Source organism: Natator depressus, chromosome 28 (genome assembly GCF_965152275.1).
Source record: "Natator depressus isolate rNatDep1 chromosome 28, rNatDep2.hap1, whole genome shotgun sequence".
NCBI lineage: Eukaryota > Metazoa > Chordata > Testudines > Cheloniidae > Natator > Natator depressus.
Genome location: NC_134261.1, coordinates 5,191,629 through 5,210,782, shown reverse-complemented (window position 1 = coordinate 5,210,782; position 19,154 = coordinate 5,191,629). Strand labels below are relative to the sequence as shown.

Below are 19,154 nucleotides of genomic sequence, written 5' to 3'. Positions count from 1 at the left end.
TGTCCCCCCTTCCTTGCCCTGTTGCTGACAGACAATGGCCACCCCACCCCACCCCAGAGCCAGCTGGGTCTCAGGGCTCTGCAAGCTGCACTCATTGAGCCCCTTCTCATTTGGGGAATGATTCAGGACAACTTCCCACAGAAAGAAAGACAATTTGCTGCGGGTCAAACGGGTGGGAAAATATCCCAAATCTGAGATTGCTAAACGAACACTGGCGAACGAGAGAGAAAATGGGGCAAAATCTGAAAAGCGGGCGGGAGGGAGGGTCAGGAATTGCTCCCTCCCGCCGACCCGGCCCAGCCCCGTGCCGCGCGGCCCGGCAGGGGACGGTCTCTCTCGGGCTCCCGCCCGGGGCCGCGGCAATGGGGGCCCCGCAAGGCGGAGCCGGGCTGTCTGGGGCGCGGGGAGCAGTCAGGCTGACCCCGGGACCCTCCCTTACCTGCGCTAGGGAGGGCGGAAGCGCCCCCCGGGGCAGGTTGGGAGATGTAGTTTCTGACTCTCCCGGCAGCGGAAGTGACGTGAGGCGGAGGGGCTAAGGAGGCGGGCTCCGAACGCGCGCGGGGCGCTGCGGCTCTGCCTGGCTCGTGCGGGGCCGTTGGAGCCTCTCCCGGACGAGGGGTTTGTGCCGCTGGAGCGCTTGTCTCTACCCCGTCTTGCCTCCCGGCTCTGCGCATGCGCACATCGGGCGGGGGTGGGGCCGGCCTCACACAGGCTGCATTTCCCAGGGCGCCGGGCCCGGGGGGTCCCCCCAGGCTTTAGGGTCCGGCAGCCCGGGGCTCCGCCCGCCCCGCTGCGGAGCTGCAGTCTCCAGGTACCGGAGCGAGCCCCGGGGCCGGGCGGTGACTCTGCCCCAGTGTCCGGGGGGGGACCAGCCCCCCCGGGGTCCCTGCGTGGGGCCGGGCGCGGGGGGGGGGACCTGGGGACAGGGGCGGGGGGAAAATGTCGGCGCAGCCCGGGCATGGCCGGGGGGGGGGGAGAAGAGCCGGGGCCCCCCGAGGGGCGGGGAGGGAAAGGGGGGGCTGAGATCCCCTCGGATTTACCGCTGCCCCCCCCGGGGCCCCCCGCTCCCGTCCTGCCCCCTTTCTCTCCCGGCAGCGACGAGCAGCAGCCCGGGCGACCCCCCCCCGTCCCCCCCTCCCCGAGACGGGCTCTGCCCCCCCCCGGACCCCGTTTCCTCCCCACTTCGCCCGTGGCCAGTTCAAATCTCAGCGTTGGGGGGGTCCCCCCATTTTACCTGCAGTGACTTGTCCCGCTTTAGGGGGGAATCGTTCCCCGGGGTGATTCTGAAACGGGCAGAGGCGGGCAGAGCCCGAGACAGGGACACCGCTGGGCTGGGCTGGGGGGGCCAGGAAGGGGAGGGAGGAACCAGTGCCCCCCCCATGGAGACGGCCCAGTTCCCGGTTTCCCAGCCCCCGCTACTTCCCCTCCCCCACCCTGCCCAACCCAGCAGTGTCCCCCCGCCCCCCTCCACCTGCTAGTCATGTTCCCAGACCCCACTGCCAGCCCCTCCCCACAGCCAGTGACCTTCTCGCTCCAGCCCCGCTCCTTTCCCCTGTGAAAGCCACATCACCCAGGGCTCCCTGCCGGCCATGTGAGTGTGAGGCAAGAAGAGTCCATCCCACTCTGTTGTTGATTGAATATCGCTGTATAATCCCCTCAAATCTCCCCTCCTTTCTCTTGAACTGTTGAACGGTGACATAAAATCTCCCCAGATGTTGGTGCTTCTCTCTTGTATTCGCAAATATTTCGTTTGTGCCCCATTTTTTCCTCAGTTCTGAAATTCAGATATTAAATTCTTGAAAATCTTTCCGCTTTTCTCTCCAGGTGTCTGACTGAGATCAGGGCTCTTATCATACTGAGCGTGGCTCAGGCCTTGCCTGAGATCAGGTCCCCCAGTATGTCGGGCACTGCACAAACCCTGACCAAGTTTAGGGCACTTGTTATGCCAGCCACTGCACAGACCCCTACAGAGAGCAGGGACCTTGTTGTGCCGGGTGCTACAGTGACCCGGACTGAGATCTGGGTCCCTGTTCTGCCAGGCACTGCAGAGACCCCAACAGAGGTCAGACCCCACTGTTGTGACAGGTGCTGTGGAGACCCCAGCTGAGATCTGTGCCCCTGTTGTGCTGGGCACTGTAGAGACCCCAACTGACATCAGGCCCCACATTGTGCACTGAGACCTGGACCAAGATCATGGTCCCCCTTGTGCCAGGCAGCGTACGACTGCTGCCCAGATTGCTGCCTCCATTGTGCTGGGCACTTCAGAGACCTCCACTGAGACCTGTGTCCCCATTGGGCCCGGCACTGCACTAACCTCCAACCAAGATCATGCCCCACCACTGGGCACTGTACAGACCCTGACAGAGATCCTGCCCCCATATTTTGCCAGGTGCTGCAGGGACCCCAAACAAAATCGGGGATCCTGTAATGCAGGGAGTTGCAGAGCCCCCGACTGAGGTCAGGCCCCATGTTGTGCAGGGCTCTGCACAGACACTGACCAAGAGAAGGGTCCCCATTGTGACAGGTGCTGAACAGACACCAAGGGTATGTCTACACTGCCATTAAAACCCTTCAGCTGGCCCATGCCAGCTGACTCAGGCTCACAGGGCTCGGGCAAAGGGGCTGTTTAATTCCAGTGTAGATGTCTGGGCCCGGGCTGGAGCCAGGCTGTAGGACCCTGCGAGGTGGGAGGGTGCCAGACCTTGGGCTGCATCCCAGGCCAGAACATTTACACCACAATTAAACAGCCCCACAGCCTGAGCCGTGTGAGCCCATGTCAGCGGGCACGGCCAGCCGCCGGTGTCTAACTGCAGTGTAGACATGCCCACAGTGACAGAGAGTCCTTGCCGCAAAAACCTCAAAGGCTAAATAGGCAAATGGTGGGAGGCTACTCTCCATTTTACAAATGGGGAAACTGAAGCTCAGAGAGCTGAAGTAATTTGCTCAAGTTTGCATTGAGAGTTTGGGGCAAAACTGGGATCTGAACCCAGATTGTTTGAATTCTTGTGTCTCCCCTTAACCACAAGCCCAGCTTGTGTGTGTACAGCGTTGTTGTGGCCTGTGTTTGTATTGCATTGGCTTCCAAGGGAGGCTGTGGCATTTCCTTCATTGGAGGTTTTTAAGATCAGGTTAGAGGTACACCTGTCGAGGGCAGAGGTGGGCAAAGTACGACCTGTGGGACTGTCCTGCCCAGCCCTTGAGCTCCTGGCCAGGAAGGATAGCCCCTGGCCCCTCCCATGCTGTCCCCCATTCACCACAGCCTCAGTTTGCCGCGCCACCAGTGCTCCTGCCGGGCAGCATGGTGGTGTGGCTGGCTCTGGCCAGGCGGTGGGGCTATGAGCTCCAGCTGCTCTGAGTGGTATGGTAAGGGGGTGGGGAGCAGGGGGTTGAATAAAGGGCAGGGGGTTCTGGGGGGCAGTGAGGGGACAGGGAGCAGGGTGTGGTTGGATGGGGCGGAGGTTCTTGGGGGGGCGGTCGGGGGACGGGGAATGTTGGATAGGCGTGGGAGTCTGTCGGGGGGCGGGGATGTGGAGGGGATCAGGGCAGTCAGGGGACAGGGAGCAGGGGGGGGATGGATGGGGGTGGGGTCCTGGGAGGGGGTGGTCAGGGGTCAAGGAGCAGGGGGGGTTGGATGGGTTGGGAGTTCTGAGGGGGGCAGTAACAAGTGGGCCCTCTGTACAGTTGTGCAACCCTGATGTGGCCCTCGGGCCAAAAAGTTTGCCCACCCCTGATCTAGTGATACTTGGTCCTTCCTCATCACAGGAGACTTGAGTAGATGACCTCTCAAGATCCCTTCCAGACCTACATTGAAATAATTCTGTCTTGTGCTGTGTCGTGTTCTATGCTGAGCTGTTTTGCAGGGTGCCATTTGGAAATGTGATGCACCATGTTGTGTTGCATAGTGTTATGGTGTATTGTTTTGCCTCAGCTTGTTTGGTGCCTGTGTTGTGTTGGTTTGAGTCGAGCTCTTTTCCATTGTGTACTTTAGGGTGTGTTAGTTTGCCTTGTGTGGCTTTCCTCTCCTTTGTGTTGTGTCATTTTATGCTGTGGAGTGTAGTTTTTTGTTGTTGTTTTTCTGAATTGCCTGACATTATGTTGTGGTGGGGATTTTTCTGTATGTTGTGTTTTAGATGTATATATTGCATAGCATCATAGAAATGTAGGGCTGGAAAAGACCTCAAGAAGTTATCAAGTCCGGTGCTCTCTCTGCTGAGGCAGAACCAAGTATATGTAGATTATCTCTGACAGAGGTTTGTCCTGCCTGTTCTTGGAAACTTCCAGGGAAAGATATTCCACAGCCACCCTTGTAAGACTATTCCAGAGCTGAACTACCTTAGCTCTGGGGATTGACTACATGCCATTGTAGGCAGTTCCATCATACCAATCCCTCCAGAAAGGTATCGAGCTCAGTCTTGAAGCCAGTTAGGTTTTTTGCCCCCACTGCTTCCCTTGGGAGGCTGTTCCAAAACTTCACTCTGATGGTTAGAAACCTTTGCCTAATTTCAAGCCAAAACTTATTGATGGCCAATATCCATTTGTTCCAGTGCCAGCACTGGTGCTTAACCTAAACTCCTCTCCGTCCCTGGTGTTTTTCCTCTGATGTATTTATAGATAGCAATCCTATCTCTCTTCGGCCTTCTTTTGGTTAGGCTAAACAAGCCAAGCTGTTTGAGTCTCCTCTCATAAGGCACATTTTCCATTCCTCAGATCATCCTAGTAGCCCTTCTCTGCACCTGTTCCACTTTGAATTCACCTTTCTTAAACATGGGAGACCAGAATGGTCCACAATCTCAAAATAAAAGGTCAATATCCAATGAAATCTTGCGAACATTATACATGTAAACCCTAATGCTATTAAAACAACATGGTATTAATACTGATTCTATACTGAAATTAAAATTACGAGATAAACGCATGAGAAATGAACTGACACTAATTTCCATTTCTTAATGCCTGAAATTTTGACACTTGCTCACACCATCTTTTTTTAAAAGCAATGCACAGCATACAGTCAAGTTAATTAATGAAAGCACACTAATTATTGACTGATTTGTGTTGCATAAGCATCTGATTAAGCACCTAAGTAAAACTGTACCACTGTAAGTGGAAATGCATCAACACAGCTTAGCTCCAATGTGTTTAAATGTGAACAAAAAGTTTCTAAATTAAGTAAATGGCAGGATGGTTAATGGGGAAAATACACAGAAGTGCCTCTACCCAGTCCTGTTGACTTCTTGTCCCAACGCCCCATGAGTTCTGGCCTCCTGGTCAACTCAGCTCCCAGTCCCACATCAGCTGTGCCCTCTCCCAGCCGAACCCCTTTCTACTGCAGTTTTTCATCCCCCTCGTCCAGGCAGGGGGTTGACGCTGCAGTCCCTAAGGCACCTGCGTTAATCACTGTCTCACATACTGGGGGTATTTAGATTTCAGGGAACAATTTATCAGAGTTACTGACTCTGGGAGGTGGGAGAGAGGAGAGGCTGAGAGGGAGTTTTCTCCCCACACTCTGTAGGGCCATGTTCAACCCTGGTAGCCTCCATGTTACCTCATCCTCCACCCTCCCCCATGTGTGTCTGCTCATGTTTTCAGAGTGTCACCTTCTGATCATAATGCCACTGGCCTGAGCAGAGCTCCCAGACAGGAGCTACATCACAATGGGGTTATGGTACTGAGAGTCAAATACATCACAGGGAGGCTGTAATTATCCTCAAAGCAAGCTTTACAGTCTAGGAAGTGAAAGAATTCAAGAACTTCATTACTTAAAATTATGCTTGAAAGCACTGGATTTTTATTAATAAATTCCAGTAAATGTTGATTTCACTGTACACACACAAATGAAAAAATATGTATATAGGTAATATACAGAAATGTCTCTGGAGAAAGTTGAGTTTGACTAAAGGATATTTACACTGTATATTTTGCATTTGACGTTGACTATTTCTGTTTGAACAGTTATAAAGATTTGGCTTTTGGAATCTCAACATTTACTGTAATTAAAAATTGTTGTCTGACAACCCCCATAACTTCCCACAGCTCTGAACATTGAAATTGTAAACATTGAAAAAAGGGCTTAAATAAATATTGATATCTATTGAAATTAAAGAAAGAAATAGACAAAATGAATTTTGCCGATCCCACTTAACAGCAATTGCAATATGCTAGAGAATGGAAATTCATAGCTAAGGCACCCAAGCTTAATTCTGCCCTTTAGTGACACCAGGCTATCGCCATAGGACTATAAATAAGGCATTTTACTGCATAAAGTTCCAGATGAGATTACACCAATTTGTAAAGACACCCTGAGGGAAAGATTTCATGTATCACTTTCACTGGGTTGTTTCTTTTATTGGTAATTCCCAGAAGTAAATAGAGAAATACCATTCTATCAATTATGACGTGGCCATTTCAGATTTCTGGGAAGTGTCTATAATTTTGCGCTTGGGCCAGGTCCTTGGAGAGGCAGAACTTTGGTTTCATTTCAACTTGTCCATGCTCAGCAGCTTCTGGAATGTACTTCAAAGAATTTACATATTTCCCTGGCCTGTTTTTAAAGGTGCTGCTATAGAAAGTGGGGAATCATAGAATATCAGGGTTGGAAGAGACCTCAGGAGGTCATCTAGTCAAACCCCCTGCTCAAAGCAGGATCAGTCCCCAACTAAATCATCCCAGCCAGGGCTTTGTGAAGCCTGACCTTAAAAACCTCAAAGGAAGGAGATTCCACCACCTCCCTAGGTAACGCATTCCAGGGCTTCACCACCCTCCTAGTGAAAAAGTTTTTCCTAATATCCAACCTAAACCTCCCCCGCTGCAACTTGAGACCATTACTCCTTGTTCTGTCATCTGCTACCACTGAGAACAGTCTAGATCCATTCTCTTTGGAACCCCATTTCAGGTAGTTGAAAGCAGCTATCAAATCCCCCCTCATTCTTCTTTTCCGCAGACTAAACAATCCTAGTTCCCTCAGCCTCTCCTCATAAGTCATGTGTTCCAGTCCCCTAATCATTTTTGTTGCCCTCCGCTGGACGTTTTCCAATTTTTCCACATCCTTCTTGTAGTGTGGGGCCCAAAACTGGACACAGTACTCCAGATGAGGCCTCACCAGTGTCGAATAGAGGGGAACGATCATGTCCCTCGATCTGCTGGCAGTGCCCCTACTTATACACCCCAAAATGCCATTGGCCTTCTTGGCAACGAGGGCACACTGTTGACTCATATCCAGCTTCTCATCCTCTGTAACCCCTAAGTCCTTTTCTGCAGAACTGCTGCCTAGCCATTCGGTCCCTAGTCTGTAGCGGTGCATGGGATTCTTCCGTCCTAAGTGCAGGACTCTCCACTTGTCCTTGTTGAACCTCATCAGATTTCTTTTGGCCCAATCCTCTAATTTGTCTAGGGCCCTCTGTATCCTATCCCTACCCTCCAGCATATCTACCTCTCCTCCCAGTTTAGTGTCGTCTGCAAACTTGCTGAGGTTGCAATCCACACCATCCTCCAGATCATTAATGAAGATATTGAACAAAACCAGTCCCAGGACTGACCCTAGGGGCACTCCGCTTGATACTGGCTGCCAACTAGATATGGAGCCAGTGATCACTACCCGTTGAGCCCAACGATCTAGCCAGCTTTCTGTCCACCTTATAGTCCATTCGTCCAGCCCATACTTCTTTAACTTGCTGGCAAGAATACTGTGGGAGACCGTATGAAAAGCTTTGCTAAAGTCAGGGAATAACACATCCACTGCTTTCCCCTCATCCACAGAGCCAGTTATCTCATCATAGAAGGCAATTAGATTAGTCAGGCATGACTTGCCCTTGGTGAATCCATGCTGACTGTTCCTGATCGCTTTCCTCTCCTCTAAGTGCTTCAGAATTGATTCCTTGAGGACCTGCTCCATGATTTTTCCAGGGACTGAGGTGAGGCTGACTGGCCTGCAGTTCCCCGGATCCTCCTTTTTCCCTTTTTTAAAGATGGGCACTACACTAGCCTTTTTCCAGTTTCAGCAGCTGTTATTGTGCATGCTCAGTGAGAGCCCCAGCAGGGTTTCATGGGCCCAGGCCTGTACAGCGCAGCTCACCTAAAACCAAATTCCATCTTAGCAAAGATTAGGGGCTTGATTCTGTGCCATGGTTGTCGTTTTCCCTAGTACTTTAGTGATAGGCCCTATCTGCAATGGTTGGGTTTGCATAGGTGTGTTGTGGGAGTATTGGGTCATTGCTCACATCAGTCAGATTTAGGGTTACATTGGTGAGTACCTTATCTCTGCATTTCCTGATTATTACAAGTTTGAGTTTTGCTGATCTCTCTTTTGGAGGGGCACCAAACAGCTCTGGGCAACTTTAAATCCTACATTCATAAAGTTTTTTGTTAGTGAATTTCCTAGCTTTTTGCGCAGAGCAATGTTGGCTGGAGGAGTTAGCAGCCCTATAGGCAGTTGTGGGTTTCACACAAGTTTGCAATCAGGTGCACAGAGAAGTGCAATGACTTACCCAAGGTCACCCAGCAGGCCTGTGGCAGAGCCAGGAATAGTCTCTGTCCAGTGCTCTCTCCACGTAGGTGCTGGGTGATTCAGTAGTGCTGCCCTCCCCCCCCCCATACTTTTTGTTACGGTGTAATGGGAATAACAGTCATGGTTTCAAATGTCTCTCTCTCTGCCACCTCCTCCTGCTGCCACCAGTTCCAGCTCGGCTTCCCCTCCAGCCCTCTCTTAGCTCTGTAGGAGCCAGTAGCTGTCTCCTGTCCTCGGCTGCTTCATACATGTATTACAGGCAGCAGCATATGATATGGCACATGCCACCTTGGTGATGTAGCCTGAGCTGCACACTGAGCTGGGCCCTCACTGCTTCTTCCAGATGGGCCCCCTGCCCCTGCTCCAGCCATGCCCTAGCTCTGCCCCTCCTCCAAACAGGCCCCCTCCCCTGTATACTCTGGCCTGCCCCTCCACCCCATACACGTGTAACATGTGCCTTTAAATTATTCATATTTTGGATTTCAGATGATTAAATTTTTGTTACCTTCAGCTTCACCATCTTCCCTTGCCCAACCCGGTTTCAGGTGATTGGTGGTGCCCCGATGGTTTTCCATTGATAGTTTGGGAGGAAGCAAGGCTGGTCTCTTGAGCGTTGCGTTACCTTACCAGCTGACTAGTGAGGAGTGATGACCATAGTTCCCTCTAAAGTGCGCACCTGGGCGGCCACGCACATGGGAATGAAGGGCTGCATACCTAATAAGTGGAGCTGCACAAATGTGGCTCCACTAATTAGGTGCCTTCTGGACCATGGAGAGGATGCGGAAGAAGGTGAGGTGATGGGGGAAATAGGGGTAGGTGGGGGGAATAGGGGGTGAGTGAGGTGATGTGGGGGTCGGGAGTTTGAGGTGTCCCAACTTCCAGCCGGGCTGCAGTGGCAGGGAGAGGAGAGAGTTGGACTCTCTCAGCAGCCCCAGTTGGGCTGCCGGTGCCAGGGAGAAACAGGAGACTCCCCCAGCCCCAGGCTGGGCTGAGGGAGCAGGCTGCACAGAGGTTTGGGGTGCCAAGATTTTGGGCAGGTTGCTGGCATTTTGGAGCATGCAGGGGATGTAGATACATGGGAGGTGGGGTGCTGGGGAAACTCCATTGTCCGATTAATGCATCAGAGCAAGGTCAATCCAAGCACATCTTTCCTTTACTTGTTGTTAAGGTAACTGAGTCTGGGGTGAGGAGCTGGTATTAATTACCACCTGATTATTGATATAATTACAAGATCTGAAATATGCCAGGAATAATCTGATGGGGAAGGAATAATGTGGCACCCCCGCTATTTTCACCTGTTAGAATTATAGAGCAAACACAAAACAGTGAATCCTCTGCGGTTCTAAACCAAAATATTTTTCACCTGGTATCAGCAGGGAAAGATGAAGAGCTTGCTTTGGGCCATGTTGAGTTTCTGTTGACAGCTGGTGGACATCTGCTAGGAGATGTTAGAAAGACTGGGAAAAGATTTAGTTTGACTGGAGGGAGACAGATCCAGAGCAGAGAGGTAAAGAGGGCTGAGGGATTCTGCATTAGCAGATCTTAATGCAGAATCTGACTTATTTCAGAGTAACAGCCGTGTTAGTCTGTATTCGCAAAAAGAAAAGGAGTACTTGTGGCACCTTAGAGACTAACCAATTTATTTGAGCATAAGCTTTTGTGAGCTACATGCACGAATGCATCCGATGAAGTGAGCTGTAGCTCACGAAAGCTTATGCTCAAATAAATTGGTTAGTCTCTAAGGTGCCACAAGTACTCCTTTTCTTTTTGCGAATCTGACTTATGTTGGTGCTTTTTTTATTGTAAAGCATTTAGGCTGCTTTTGTAGATACGTGTTATTAATCTATCCTCCTAGAGTTCTGAGGCGGTTATGAGAGTATTTTTAAAGAGTGCAGACTGCAGATTAGGTTGCAGTGAGGTCTTCATAAGTGCAGGATCAGGCTCTAAACTGCTGTCAAGTCCACACACTGAACAAACTGAAAAAACACTTTGATCTTTCTGTTGTAGTGATCTGATGATAAATTACAGCAATCCAAGGTTAAAAGAAATACATCTGTGATTTTATTTTGATTGTTGTGGCTTTAAGAAGCTGCTTTCATGCTATTTACTCTCTCTTAGATACTGATCCTGCAAACAGTTATGCCTCTGGAGGGCATCCGTGCATTAGGCGTTTGCAGGAGTGGGGCTTTAGTGAATGAATATTGGAGCAAAAGCATGTGGCTAGGCCTAGCTCATAACATTGGTATGGTAACATTTCAAACAAAGTTTACATGGGTGTTAATGGCTTAAGATAAGAAAGACCAGGGTTCTTGTAACAACATAATTCTTTTGGAGTGTTGTAGGTATCTCAAAACTGTGATCTTAATGATTTTTTTAAAAAATCCTATGTTTACTAATCAATACATGGTAAATAGTTAAAACTGGAAGAACTTGACCATGGATGCTATTTATTTGTTTGGCCTTTCAATTAGAGTTGGATTCCAGAAAAGTTATTTGCATTACGTTTTAGAATTTGTTTGGGGAGAGGTATTGGAAACCATTAAGGCCAGATCTTTGCTATCTGGTATAGTTCCGGATCTTCAGAGTACTCCCATTGACTCAGAAGTAGGAAGCACTAGGTGTGGTGTTCGGTGTTTTGTAGGATGAAGACCTTATTGCAAGCTTTTTGACACATGGCTTTGGAGTTTGCAGACAGATCCCTGTTTCAATGTGCTTCAGGGCTTCTACTCTTCAGTTTTTGAGTTGGTGACACGCACACACAATGTGAAAACAGGAGAACTTTGCCTGTTTCTACAGGGCTCTGTTGCACTTGCACAGCGTGGGTCCTAAACACTCATTTAAAATACCCATCACCAGCCAGTTGCTGTTTTACTTCCCTTCATATTTTCAGTGTTGTCACTTGTTTGTTTGTGGTTTTGTTTGCTGTCTGTGTTGCTTTATTACTTCTTTTTACTGTTCTCTGTGTGTGAAGTATTCATCAGATTAAGAATTGACATCCCACAGATGGTATAAGCCTGAGTGAATACCTTTTACTCTCCTTTCCAGTATCAGAAAATATTGTATTAATATTTGCGATGAGAGCATGACTATTTCTAGTTGACTCATAAATTTGTTTAGCATCTTAAAGCTGGGCTGTGTGCGCAGATAATATGCATGCAAGAGGGATAGTTTTGTGAACTGCAAAAGTCGGTAGCATGCTAGTGTTTTGGCAGATGCTTCATTTTTTGAGAGCAGCTTTCCCTGAAGATTTTGTGGTCTATGGTAGGAGGAGGTTATTAAATTGGGCCTCTGGTGCATGTTTTTTATGCTTTCGCTTAATGCCCATGACTGTGTTTTATTTCTGTAGCTGTTTTCAGTAGGCCACATTTTGTCCCTTGTTTTAATATTCTTTCTTCTTCTTCCATACCTATGAACTGTTTAAAAATATATTTATATCTAGGATTTTTGTTTGAACTGGTGGCGCACATCCACACATTACCTCAATATTGGTGGAGCACATAACAAAATTCATTCCGCAAATGGATGGAAAAAATTAGAGGGAACATTGGTGATGACTCCCTCTTGGGTGGATGGACCAATTCTGGGGCCCATTACCTCTTGGTGATTGATTTCCATTCCAAGCCCATAAAGTTGATTTTCAATATAAATGCTTTGTTCCTTACATACGCCCCATTCGTTGATCTCTCAGTCATTGTGAGTCTTGACCAGTTATGAGCTTTTTGTAGATGCCTCTGTCACGGAGTCACTGGGTCAGTCCTCTGGAACTACTCTGTATGAAGCCAGTCAGGACTCTGGGGGAGACTCCTCTCTCTGAGCATACTGTTTCCAGGGCAGAAGCTTCCACAGCTTCGACGTTCCTGGGTCTGACCTCAGAGCATTCAGCATCCCCTTCCACAGTGTGTGCTTCCTGCAGCAAGTCCGCCCGGACGGGGCTCCTGGGGAAGCCAGAGGGCCCTACACCCCAACTCCGCAGTCAGACATGACTCTCAGCGAGCCGATAAAAGGTTTATTAGGCGACAGGAACACAGTGTAGAACAGAGCTTGCTATCACAAAAATCAGTGACTTTCAGCCAAGTCCAGCTTGGGAGTCCTGGGACAGACGCCCTGGACTCCCCCTCTTCCAGTGACCCGACCTTTGTTACAGCCTCACATGCTCTCCCCTATGGATAAATACCCTCCCAAGAGATGTTTGGTGTGATGAGTTTGTCAGGTCTCAGGTGAGAGCTGCTGGCAAAGATCAAGTGACCCTTTGCCAAGGGATCTCTGTGTCACTGTCTGACCCCCAAAGGCCAGGGAGAGGACAACTTTCTGCCAATGGCCTTCAGGACGGGGGCTGAGTTCACTGCAGTACCCCCTCGTCCCCTCTCCATTTCCCTTCTCGGTGTGCTGCCTGGGATGCTGCCCTGCTTCCTGCTCCCCAGGACACCCCGTATCTACTCCATGTGCCAGGCTTCTGGCAGCCCCCAGTGAGAGGCCATCCAGCCCATCAAACTGGTGCCAAAGTGCTGGGCCTCAGGCCTTCTGGGGTGCAGAGAGTCCAATTGCCCCCTGCCCCAGGGGTGCTACAGGGGCATGTCCTTCTAGTGCATCAGGGCTCCACCCTCTGGCTGAGACCTCGGGGCACTTTCTTCCTCTCTTGGGTACCAGGTGAAACCGCAAAAGAGCCGACTGTCGGCAAACAAGAGTAAATAAAGGAATGAAAGAAAAGAAAGTGTGTGTGTTGGGGTGCGGGGGGGGGGGGACTGTGGACAGATCCCATCAGGATATGGGCCTCTCTTACTTCTGGGGGCCCCGAGAGCATCTCAGTCACCTTCAGAGTTTACTGGGTCTCCAGTGCAAGTTCCAGCCTGCTCCCCCTTTGAGCTTTGGGGATCCCCACCTTCCTTCAGTGAAGGCCAGAGCCCCAAATGCTGCCAGCCCTCACCTTGGGGCTGGAGATGCTCCACAAACTGTTCCTTTCCCAGTGTTTCCCCCCTTGGAGTAGAGTAGGTCTCTCCTGTTAACTCCTGCTCCAGTGCTGACAGAATCATAGAATCACAGAAATGTAGGACTGGAAGGGACCTCAATAGGTCATCTAGTCCAATCCCCTGCACTGAGGCAGGACTAAGTATTTTCTATTATAGGCCATCCCTGACAGGTGTTTGTCTAACCCAGGGGTTGGCAACCTTTCAGAAGTGGTGTGCCGAGTCTTCATTTATTCACTTTAAGGTTTCGCGTGCCAAAAATACATTTTAACGTTTTTTAGAAGGTCTCTCTCTCTAAGTCTATATATTACATAACTAAACTATTGTCATATGTAAAAAAAGGTTTTCAAAACGTTTAAGAAGCTTCATTTAAAATTAAATTAAAATGCTGATCTTACACCGCCAGCCCGCAGCCGGGACTCCAGCCGGCAAGGGGCTGGCAGCCAGAACCCCAGACCGGCAGTGGGCCGAGCGGGGTCAGAGGCCGGGACCCCAGACCAGCAGTGGGCCGAGAGGCCCAGCCTGCTGCCACCCAGCCCACTGTTGGTCCGGGGCTCCATCCTCCGGCCCCTGCCGGCCAGGGCCCCGGCCGTCAGCCCCGCCCGCCGCCGGCCCGGGGTCCCGGCCCTGTCCACATAGAGTGGGTACCTACCTTCTCCCTGGTTCTAGCCATTCTCACCTCAGTCCCTGGAAAAATCATGGAGCAGGTCCTCAAAGAATCAATCCTGAAGCACTTACATGAGAGGAAAGTGATCAGGAACAGTCAGCATGGATTCACCAAGGGAAGGTCATGCCTGACTAATCTAATCGCCTTTTATGATGAGATTACTGGTTCTGTGGATGAAGGGAAAGCAGTGGATGTATTGTTTCTTGACTTTAGCAAAGCTTTTGACACTGTCTCCCACAGTATTCTTGTCAGCAAGTTAAGGAAGTATGGGCTAGATGAATGCACTATAAGGTGGGTAGAAAGCTGGCTAGATTGTCGGGCTCAACGGGTAGTGATCAATGGCTCCATGTCTAGTTGGCAGCCGGTGTCAAGTGGAGTGCCCCAGGGGTCGGTCCTGGGGCCGGTTTTGTTCAATATCTTCATAAATGATCTGGAGGATGGTGTGGATTGCACTCTCAGCAAATTTGCAGATGATACTAAACTGGGAGGAGTGGTAGATACGCTGGAGGGGAGGGATAGGATACAGAAGGACCTAGACAAATTGGAGGATTGGGCCAAAAGAAATCTGATGAGGTTCAATAAGGATAAGTGCAGGGTCCTGCACTTAGGATGGAAGAATCCAATGCACCGCTACAGACTAGGGACCGAATGGCTAGGCAGCAGTTCTGCGGAAAAGGACCTAGGGGTGACAGTGGACGAGAAGCTGGATATGAGTCAACAGTGTGCCCTTGTTGCCAAGAAGGCCAATGGCATTTTGGGATGTATAAGTAGGGGCATAGCGAGCAGATCGAGGGACGTGATCGTTCCCCTCTATTCGACACTGGTGAGGCCTCATCTGGAGTACTGTGTCCAGTTTTGGGCCCCACACTACAAGAAGGATGTGGATAAATTGGAGAGAGTCCAGCGAAGGGCAACAAAAATGATTAGGGGTCTAGAGCACATGACTTATGAGGAGAGGCTGAGGGAGCTGGGATTGTTTAGTCTGCAGAAGAGAAGAATGAGGGGGGATTTGATAGCTGCTTTCAACTACCTGAAAGGGGGTTCCAAAGAGGATGGCTCTAGACTGTTCTCAATGGTAGCAGATGACAGAACGAGGAGTAATGGTCTCAAGTTGCAATGGGGGAGGTTTAGATTGGATATTAGGAAAAACTTTTTCACTAGGAGGGTGGTGAAACACTGGAATGCGTTACCTAGGGAGGTGGTAGAATCTCCTTCCTTAGAGGTTTTTAAGGTCAGGCTTGACAAAGCCCTGGCTGGGATGATTTAACTGGGAATTGGTCCTGCTTCGAGCAGGGGGTTGGACTAGATGACCTTCTGGGGTCCCTTCCAACCCTGATATTCTATGATTCTATGATTCTCCTCTCTCTGCACTGAGCTGAGGGTGGGAGTGCGCTGAGAACAGGGCTGGGGGTGAAGGATCAGGTTGGGGTGTAGGGTCTGGCCAGGAGCTAGAATGAGGGAGGGGGCTCAGGGTTGGGGCAGGAGGTTTGGATGTGGAGTGCTTACCTGGGCAGCTCCCATTTGGTGCGAGGGGTGGGGTGGGGATGTGGGGGGTGCAAGAGTCAGGGCATGGCATGTGTGGGGGCTGGGTATGTGTGGGGGGTGCAGGAGTCAGGGCAGGGGGCTGGGGTGTGTGAGGAGTGTGCAGGAGTTAGGGCAGGGGGCTGGGTATGTGTGGGGGGTGCGAAAGTCGGTGTTGGGGGGTGGGACAGGGGTCAGGGCACAGGGCTGGGAGTGTGTGAGGAGGTGCAGGGGTCAGGGCAGAGTGCTGGGGGGTATGGAGGGTTCAGGGCAGGGGGGTGTGGGGGTGTGAGGAGGGTTCAGGGGTCAGGGCAGAGGGCTGGGGGGGTGTTGAGGTGCTGGAGTGAGAGCAGAGTGCTGGGGGGTGTGGAGGGTTCAGGGCAGGGGGCTGGGGTGCGAGCAGAGTGCTGGGGGGTGTGGAGGGTTCAGGGCAGGGGGCTGGGGGTGTGAGCTGGGGTTGTGGGGGTGCTCCCAGCCCCCTACCCTGAGCGGCTCACGACAGGGGGTTGGAGGGGATATGCCAATTCCACCCCCTTCCGCAAGCTCCCGGAGCAGAGAGCGCGCTGCGGCTCCGCCCCCCCCTCCCCCCCCCCAGCAAGGGCCGCGGCAGAGAGGGAGAGGAGGAGGGGTAGGAACCCAGCATGCTGGGGGAAAAGGCGGAGGGAGGGGGAAGCTTGCCTGCCCTGCAAGGAGAGAGCGGTGCATGGGGGGGCGGGGAAGAGCGGGCCGGGCCGGGCTTTTAATGATACGCTGCTGACCGCCGGGGTCTGGCAGACAGCAGCATGCCGTCAAAAATTGGCATGCATGCCATAGGTTGCCAACCCCTGGTCTAACCTGTTCTTAAAAACCTCCAGTGACAGAGATTTCACAACCTCCCTTCATAATTTGTTCCAGTGCTTAGATATCCTTACAGATAGGAAGGTTTTTTTTATGTCTAACCTGAATCTCCCCTGCTTCAATTTAAGGTCTTTCTGTCCTGTCCTCTCCTCAGTGGTTAAAGAAGAATTTATCACCCTCCTCTTTATAACAACGTTTTACATACCTGAAGACTGTTGTTATGAAGAAAAGAGAGGACGGGTGGGATGTATAGGAACAGGATGGCTTGTGCTTGTCATAAGGACTGTGCTCATCAGTCTCATGCCCAAAGGATCACTGGGGGCTTTCCTCCATTTCATGTTAGCCTGCGGGGGAACTGGGTGCTCATGGAAACAAATGATGATCGCTGGCTTGAGCCAAGCCTACAGCAGACAGCTTCCCGGCTGGACTCAATAGAGTAGCCAAATCTCTTCACTCCTGGCCTGCACACACCACATACTTCAGTCTTAGGCCCCCTCAAACAGCTCTGCCAATATAGTTCCTCTCTGACCTGCATCCCCTGAATACTCCAGGCCTGGACCCCTCTCATCAACAGGGCCAGCAATTTGCAGCAAACCGTGCAGTGCTTTTGTGATGTGGATAAAATGTTCTCTAAGAACTAGGCTTAGAATGCTGTACAGGTTTCACTTCATCCCTCCCTACAACGCTTAACCCCACTGCACTGGTGCCCATATTGACCTATGCTGAATACCGGACACCTGGTAAAATTACTCATATTCAAGCGAGTTCAATGGCTATCAATCAGAACTATGCAGTACAAACGTTCAAATTAACATCAAGCTGACTGAGCCCCCGTTAAAAAAATTCTGCGTAATTGGATTCTTTTTATTTACCTTCTTATCTTTAAGGCTTTAGGGTTCACACAGGGAGGGGTGACACTCTTCCCCCCATCCCCCACTCCCATATAACTTCCTTATGTGGGGGGTGACCGACCAACCCCACCCTCCCTGCCCAGGGCTCTCCACCCTCCATGCCTGGCTGGGCCCCTGGGACTGACCCGCCTCTCCTGGTACCCGGCACCACATCTTCCCGAGGCAACAAGTGAGGGGGCACGCAGGGTCACATACCCTACCTTCCCCAGATTTCTGCCAAGGCTCTCAGCAGAATGTGGCCAGCAGCAGCCTTTCGGCACTCTGTGGGAGGGAAGGGACAGGAGCTGCTCCTAGCTGCAGAGGATGATCTGGTCTTTGCCTTTGCAGAGCTCAACTCTTCCCCGCACCTGTCTGTGTCTGGAAGCAGCTTGTCCCCTCCTGCCCACACAGTGCGGAAAGGCAGGTAACACCTCCAGGCTGCTGCTGGCCACGCACCGACATAACCCAGCAGCCTCCTGTCCTCCCCACCCTGGCTCCAGCACAGGCAGGAAGCGGTTGAGCCCTAAGCATGCCTTGTGCACCAGGGCCCTGGGAACTCGACTGCAGGGGGTTCAACGAACCCGGCTAGAGAGGTGGCTCAGCAGAGGAGGGTGCCAGGGGGAGCGGCCTGCCCCACATGCTGCATCTTCGCCTTGTCACCAGCTTTGCACACCCACCCCCATCATCAGCCACTAGGTCACCCCACACTCACCGCTGATGGGCGGGCGGGTGGCCGGCGAGCAGAGATCTGGCCAGCAGCAGGACCCACCAGTACTCTGGGGGGTGGGGGGAAGAAAGACAGAAAATATGGGACGCTTTGCCCATTTTTAAGGAAAAGTCGGGACACCTGCAGGAAGACTTAAATATGGGACTATCCCTTTAAAAACAGGGCATCTGGTCACCCTACCACTGCACCACCCTAATCTCCTCCCCCACCTAAGGATCTCATTGTAAGAAGGAATGAAAACATCTAATCCCACCTCCTGTTCCCCACCCCATCCCCTTTACATTTCTTGAGAACTGCTGATGCAGTCTGATCTGGCTGTGCTGCCACCTGCTGAGAGAAACAGGCATTGCCTCCCCTTGCTTCACATTTTTACTGGACATGTTTCTGTCGGGGCTGTAACAACATGAGATAGCCATATACTGAAGTGAGCCCTGAACCGAGGTCGCCAGGGCTTGTGCATGGATTGCCATACAGATGGTCTTTCCTGCAAGAAGATAAGGACCAGAACTGGTTTGGGGATGCCAGGGTGAAGAGACTTAAAGTACCTTGAAGAGGTGGTTCTCAGTGGTGCTTTTCTTTAGGATCCCCAGCTCTTTCAGCTTCTGTCCCATATGTGTTGCAGGTGTGGAGGGGCTGGGCCAGTCCAGACTAAAGCAGCAATTTAACGCCTTCTATGCCAGTGTGGGGTTTATATAGCCCTTCACAGGCACCCAGGCCCAGGGAATGGCCCCCTATCAGCCCCATGCCTGATGTGGTGGGGCAACCCATTGGCAGCATTGCCTTTGAGGGTACTGCTCCCTTTTGCTCCCACTTCCTCCTCTCCCCCTTTACTGCCACCACAATGCCTGTCACCTTCACTTCCTGAGGGGTGACCTGCAGAAGGTGTGTTTTGTTATCCCTTTCCCTACCCCCCCCAGGATCTATTGTGCACCCTCTGTCACTCACCTCTGTCTCAGGAGATGAGGGAGGTTATGGGGTGCGTGTGATGCTATGCTGGAGATCCATCATCACTGAAGGAGTGGCAGTCTTGACCCTCCTAGAAGGT

General features: G+C 51.3%; 1 protein-coding gene across 1 annotated transcript in view; it reads left to right on the top strand.

The window, feature by feature from the left end:
• The first annotated feature begins 616 nt into the window (after positions 1 to 616).
• LOC141978972 (uncharacterized) overlaps positions 617 to 19,154 on the top strand; it is a 31,844-nt gene continuing 13,306 nt past the window's right edge. Inside the window, exon 1 of the mRNA XM_074941405.1 lies at positions 617 to 811. The gene's annotated coding sequence lies outside the window, so the exon portion shown is untranslated. The remainder of the gene's footprint in view (positions 812 to 19,154) is intronic.